The sequence below is a fragment of the Lutra lutra genome, chromosome 13, assembly GCF_902655055.1.
Source record: "Lutra lutra chromosome 13, mLutLut1.2, whole genome shotgun sequence".
NCBI lineage: Eukaryota > Metazoa > Chordata > Mammalia > Carnivora > Mustelidae > Lutra > Lutra lutra.
The window spans coordinates 4,914,235-4,921,541 of NC_062290.1; the positions used below are offsets into that span (position 1 = coordinate 4,914,235).

The 7,307-nt window shown below is 44.6% G+C and overlaps 1 protein-coding gene across 1 annotated transcript in view; it reads right to left on the reverse strand.

The window, feature by feature from the left end:
• Window positions 1-7,307, reverse strand: part of CENPP (centromere protein P) — a 219,170-nt gene that overhangs the window by 141,934 nt on the left and 69,929 nt on the right. The gene's annotated exons all lie outside the window — the stretch shown is intronic.

Below are 7,307 nucleotides of genomic sequence, written 5' to 3' on the forward strand. Positions count from 1 at the left end.
TTAACCTGTCATTTTGAAGTATTTTAAGTACGCCTTGTAAAGAAGATGATGGAAGTGCTGTGATGAGCACTTCTGACTTATCAGCTGACATTTCAGAGTTCCTCAGGAGAGGAAGAAACAGAGATAGGGAGACCTACACAGGGAACCCAAACCATAAATGTTAATAATGTGGACAACAGGCCAGGACCAGATATTTGGGTGCTTTCCACTTTTTGGCTGTTAAAACTTTAGGAGTTTTCAAGTGGTGAGTCTTTATTTTGCTGGAGATAAAGTGGAAAATGAAGCTCCTAATGATCTTTATTTCTTTCATTAAATTATTAGCATTTAGCAGAAACAGAACACCCACCTGTCCCAAAGGAATAGCTCAACAATTCAGAATGAACACAAATAACACTGCGTTCATTCATTTAATTAACATTCATCAAGGCATTTGGTGTGTAGGGCTTAGCAATAAGGGCAAGAAACAGAATGTATGTGCACTTGTGATACTTCAAGATACAACGGTGAGGGTAGCAGAGCAAAATTCTAGTAATGTGGACAAAGCACACTTCCCAACAGAGGTGAAAAAAAAAATTAAGGCCCACTTAATATTAGAAAATACTATGCGTGTTTCAGGAGATAAAAGAGATAAAACTATTTCTAAGCTAAAACAATTTAGAAACTAAAGAGAGGCCATCAGGGAAATGCCCATGAAAACCCTAAGAGACCCTTCCACAGTCACTGGGAGGGCTCGAACCAAGAAGACAAGACCCAGAACAGACGTTATTAGCAAGGAGGCAGAGAGAGTAGGGCTCTCACACACTGCTGGTGGGATATCCAGTGGTGCAGCTGTTTTGGAAAGCAGTGTGGCAGTTCAAAATTTAGTCACTTAGGATGCAGCCATTCCACTGCTAGATACATACTCAAGAGAACTAAACACATATGTTCACACAGAAATATGTCAGCAAATGTTCAGAGCAGCACTATCTACTAACAGCCGAAAAGTGGAAAGCACCCAAATGCCCATCAGCTGATGAATGGATAAATAAATTGAGGTATAAACTCACAACAGAGTATTACTTAGCTGAGAGAAGAAATGAAGTACTAAAATGTCATGCTACCACACAGATGAGCCAGGAAAACATCTCGCAAGGTGAAAACTCCATCACAGAAGACTGCACAACAGTATGACTCCATTTAAATGAAATGCTCAGAACATGCAAATCTGTAAGGACAGAAAGATTCCTGGTTGCCTGGGGCTGCGGGAGGGGAAGAGGGTAAGTGGGGAGTGACTGTCAATGAGCAGAGGGTCTGTTTTTGGAGGGAATGAAAATGTTCTAAAACTGATTGTGGTGATGGCTGTGTAAATCTAAAATTACCAAAAATTATTGAATCATAGATTTTAAAAGGGTGAACTATATGAGGTGTGAATTGTCTCAATAAAGCTGTTAATAAAAAAACTTAAAGAAAATAATATCAACTCATTTTTTTTTAAGATTTATCTATTTATTTATTTGACAGATCACAAGTAGGCAGAGAGGCAGGCAGAGAGAGGGGGGAAGCAGTCTCCCCGCTCAGCAGAAAGCCCAATGCGGGGCTCGATCCCAAGACCCTGAGACCATGACCCGAGCTGAAGGCAGAGGCTTCAACCCACTGAGCCACCCAGGTGCCCCCCTCCTAAACTGATTTTTAAAAATCCTCAGAGAACAGGCTTTGTGAGGAATGAAACTGCACAATTTAGCAACTGAAAACAAGTTATGTGGAATGTCATAAAACCTGCAGAAGTCGGACTTGAGACTCCTAAGCCAGATGCCAGAGTAAGGGGCTGAACTCTGAAGCCCCTCTTCCCACATTCCTTCAAGGAAGCTGGTTCTCCTAGAGCTACTGAAAGAATAAAGAGAATTTGTGTGACAGAGCGCTGAACAATGTGCATGCCAGTTCCCGGCACCCAGCGAGCAGTAAGTAGTCCTTGAGGACAGCCAGCCTAGCAGCCTGCAGGATCTGTGTGCCCCCAGATGTCAGACCTGGGTGTGTTCTCAGGGACACTAGAAAAGAGCCAGCATCTCCGTGGGTTCCTTCCAAGATTCTTTTTGTATAAAAGACAAGTGAGGGGTGCCTGGGTGGCTCAGTGGGTTAAAGCCTCTGCCTTCAGCTCAGGTCATGATCTCAAGGTCCTGGGATCAAGCCCCGCATCGGGCTCTCTGCTGAGCAGGGAGCCTGCTTCCTCCTCTCTCTCTCTGCCTACTTGTGATCTCTGTCAAATAAATAAATAAAATCTTTTAAAAATAAATAAATAAATAAATAAAAGACAAGTAAACAAGTTTTTACCAAAGGTTTTCTTAGGGAGAGAGTAAAGGGTACTTAAGTCCTACAGCCCAAACACACATATTCCAGGTCACTATTTGCCAGTTCAGCTTTCCAGAGCACCCTTCGACAGCCTGCCAGGGCAGAGAACACAGCCGCCCCCCCTGGCCCCCTAACTGGGCACCGCACCCTGCCTGGCTCCTCCAGCCTAATTGGAAGGGGTCAGCTCTGCTCTACTCCTCCCTCCAAAGGGGTGTGTGTGTAAATGGCTCATCCTGTTGCAGGCCTCAATGAGGAGGCAGGTTAACAACCATCTTTTGCTATTTGAAAACCGCCCTGAGGAACTCATACCCACCCCAAGTATTTCTCATTAAAAAACAAAAATGAAACCCAGTGCTTTCCTTAAGAAAAACTGAAGAGTAAAGTACTTCTTTAAGTAGCACATCAAGATTGCACAATTATCGGGGCGCCTGGGTGGCTCAGTGGGTTAATGCCTCTGCCTTCGGCTCAGGTCGTGGTCCCGGGGTCCTGGGATCGGGCCCCGCGTCGGGCTCTCTGCTCGGTGGGGAGCCTGCTTCCCTTCCCCTCTCTCTGCCTGCCTCTCTGCCTACTTGTGATCTGTCTGTCAAGTGGATAAATAGAATCTTAAAAAAAAAAAAAAGACTGCACAATTATCTATCACATCTACAGACAAAACCTGTTGATCTGATATTTACAACAGAGGAAAAAATGAAAATTCATCTATTTTCTCATTACACTTAAAAGCATTAGTTAGCTACTAGGCTGAGCTGTATTTGTGATCACTGACAAACCCAAATCATTTCATGAACCACGTTTAGTTAACAAACAAAAGCATAATATACTATTAGCTTTTAGAAAGAACATAAAAATAAAGGATATTTCATAAATTTGCTCACAATAAAACTGGTTGAGAATGTTAGGCTTATGCTTATGTATTACCTGAAACACTCTACATTTTCCCTTTATTCCTCTGGTTGGGACCACTAAACTGAAGTGCAGATGTGTGCATATTATGTAACACATTTAACCAACTCCAAGGGGGAAAAAACAGAAGAAATAAACCTTGTCTCTCCTTCATACTTTTACTATTGCAAAGAATTCATAGGACCCAAAGGACAGCTAGAAATGAAATCCTGGTTTCCTGATTCCAAATCCATTTTTTCCCCCTAATTCTTGGAAATAAAGTATAACAGCAGTTGGAAACAAAATTAAACCATAACAGCGAAAAAACCCCTAAACTTTCTTATATGTCCCAAATTCCTAAATAAATATAACTATGCATAGCAAGTAAATATCCCATTCTCATGGAAATTACATGGAACTTGCATTACTTTATAGGCTTAGTTAGGCTACCAATTCACTATATGGGGATTTATGTACTATTTGGAAAAACTTTTAAGTACAGTAAGCTTTTAACATGAATCCTTCCTCTCATCAGGTCAAAACTCCTCCCACATTAAATTTCATCCTACAGTCTGGTAAATATTTTGATCTCATCTTTATCTCACCTGACCACATGACTAGGCTTCAGCCGTAAGAAGATTTGAGATGAAGATCAACTCTCAGACTTTCCATAAAATCCTAGAATGTTGCCTAAAAGGGACTATAAATATCTAGTAACTCAATGATTCTCAGTGGTGGCAATTTTGCCCTCCAGGGTGTGATACTATGATTTATAAGAAAGATATTTTGGGTCTTCACATTTATGGTTCCTGGCTCACAATTCCCAGAACCCCTAAACTTAGAAGAGTGATTAAGGTGTCTTTTGTCATATTAATGCAGATGACGTTGGGGCCCCACTAAAGGGGGGGGGGGTGGCTGGCTGCCAGGAGGACCAAGCAAGGCCACCTGCTATCTTGGCAGAGGGGAAGGGGCTGGAGGTTGAATCGGCCCATGGCCAATGACTTAGTCAATTAGGACTACGTTTGGAAGCCTCATAAACACCCAGAAGGATGGTTTAGGGGGGCTTCCAGCTGAACAGGAGGAGATGCCAGAATTGGGGTGTACCTGAAGCTCTGTGCCTTCCCTAGACCCTGCCCTATGCATCCTTTCAATTAGCTGTGGATTCAGATCCTTTGTCACAACCTTTAATAAACTGGTAAACGTAAATGTTTGGCCCTTCCAAAGCTGGAGTGCTGGTAAGGACAATTCTCTGTGCAATGGTTCTTTGTGGAGCCTAAAATGGGGCGTATGGCAAGAGCCTGTGAGCGCCTCCCGGTGCTGACTGTAGGAACTCCAGACCAGAGAATTAACATTTGAGGGGCTTTACTAACCTGCTGTTGGACATTATTAATTGAAGCCATCCCCAGGGACTGAAGGACATAAAAGGGTCTTGAAACCTGAAATAACATGTCTAGGATGGTGCTGGACGAACTTGCTAATGGGGGTGGCAGTGCCTGCGGAATGCAAGGAGGAGATTCTTACAAGCAGGGAACCTCTTTCCCCAGCCCCGCAGGGCTGATTCTGGAGCTGCACAAGGGGCTGCTGGACTGCACTGTCCACACTGTCATGGGGACAGTGGCCTTCAGACAGCTCTCAACCATCAACAAAGAGCTGCCTGGCTTATGGACAGCAGATCCAAGGTGAAGGGACAACATCCTTCTGGAAGGCCACCAGTGTGACTGAAGAATACAAAAACAGATCCCCGTGGTATGCTGAACCGCATGCTGTTTTCCTAGCAGTGACGGAGGAATGGAGGAACGTTAAGAGCCCCTCTGTGTGGGTTTTTACTGACTCACAGGCAGTGGCCAACAGCCCGGCCATATGGTCAGGCAGGAGGGTAATGGGATCTTGGCCTATTAAAGGAATGTCCATATGGGGCACAGTCCTATGGAAATAATTGTGGGTATTAATGTCGGACAGGTCAATACCCACCAGAAAACCTGCCTTCCAGTTTGGGAGGATGAGTGGATCCAACATGCATCTATCCCCACGTGCTCCCTAGAAAAGGACACTTGGGCCCATGAAATGAGTGTGTGTTGGTGGTGGTGGGGGGAGGCTGCTGCAGCAGTGTTGAGATGGGCTGAAGCTAGAATCTCCTGCACCTTCTGAGGTACAAAATGCCAATATGATCTGTTCTGGCAACAAGAGAGACAGAGACTACAGGTGGCTGTGTGGCAGAGACCCTGGTGGGAAGGTCCTGAATGTGGCTGGCAACTCAGACTCATGTCAGGGGGCTATACAGAGGTCCTGACAGGAAGAGCTACTAACTCTGGTGCGGGTTTTGCAGACTTGGTGACAGATGCAAACGCTCAGAGAGAGATACAGAAAACAAGAGCGGAAGATATTCCACAGCCAACTGTCATCTCCTCAGACCAAGGAACTCACGTAATGTCCAACAGCCAGCAGAGAGGAATGACTGGGAGAAAGAGTTTTATACATTACTGGAATGAGTAATTAAAACACTGGTTGTCTAAAACAGGGGGAGATTAAAAAAAAAAAAAAAGGAAGAGCTGGTTTATACACCTTCACAAGTGTGTTCACACTCAACACGAGTGGGCCTGAAGAAGCATCCCCACTGGATACAGTCCCATGATTTCTGGCGGGTCTGGGAGCCCGGGGGAGAAAGGGCCTGTGTTCTTTCTTCCCCACATCACCTCAGCTTTTTCTTTCTCCCCTAGCAGACGCAGCCATCACGGGACCAGGGCTGCAACTACACAGGCTGGAAGCAGGGATGATTCCATGTTTTCAGGCTTTCTGTCAAAATTCCCAGGGCAACTTGGCAAAAGTGAGGCTAACAGTGAGTATAGCCACACTGCCTGGTGGCAAGGATGCACCCCCAGTTCTGCATCTGTGTCATTTACCTGAACAGAAGCGGATTGAGGGGGGATGGACTCGCTACACAAGCACTGCTGCCTGCACCCCAGACCAGCCCAGCGGCCGGGCCTAACAGCCCTTCCCGAGTTGGGAAAGTCTGGGTACAAATGCAGAGAACAAAAGTAGTAGGTAAAAGTAACAGAATGAATGAGTAGGCTATGTAATGAGGGAAATCCAGTATTACACGGACACCTGCAGAGAGGCTCAGAGCAGCTCGATCATATCAGACGCCTGAAAGGGTGAAGCCTGATGTTACCAAGACCACTCCTGCTTTTAGAACCTGATCAGAAAGCACAGATGCCTGCAAACCTGAGTGATCTCACCCTGGGAGCTGTTTTCATAAGATACGATGGTGGACTAAAGAGTTATTACTGACTGAATGGCATTCTGGTTGTGCACCAGCAACTTTAGACTTTTAGCATTGTTTGGCTATAAAGGATCTGTGTTCAAGGACCAGGGCATGGACTGCTGTGCTGTGATTTATAAGAAGTATGTGTTTGGTCATTCAAAGGGACAATGTCCAGAAAATACTAGTTGTCATAGCTGATGTGGGTGAGTGGTGGAGGATGCCACTGGCATCTAGTGGGCAGAGAGCGGGGATGCTACAAAATGTAGTATGTTGCACAGGACAGACAGGCCCCGCCACAAGGATTATCTACTCCAAGATCTCAGTAGTGCTGAGGCTGAAAAGCTCTGTAATGACTAGATTCAAGCCCAGCAGATAAAGACACTGAGGTCCACAGAAGTTAACTTGTTCAAGGTCACTGCCAACCACGGAAGTGCTCCAGGGGAGGAATGGAGTCTGAGCGCATTTGCCAGCACTTCTGGCAGAAAACTGGTGTCCAGTAAACTTACTTCATGGATGAACGCCAATAAAACTGTACTCGCTGGTCATGAATTCCCAAGGAAAGATGTTATACTTCACGGTATAATTTTCTGTGAAAATTACAAAGGATCTCACTGTGTGTGTCATTAGTAAAACGCTGAATCTCTAGGATTCTCTACATCTGACATTTAACATCTATCCTGTTCACTTCTCAACACACCTGCCACACTGTGTGAAACAAATCAGTATCTGCTGTTTCATTATTAGACATGTGCAAAAACTCTAAAGTTTTTATCATATCCTTAAAGCCATAAAATTGACAATTTATATCAGCCCCAAACAGAAAATACCACAAGTAAAT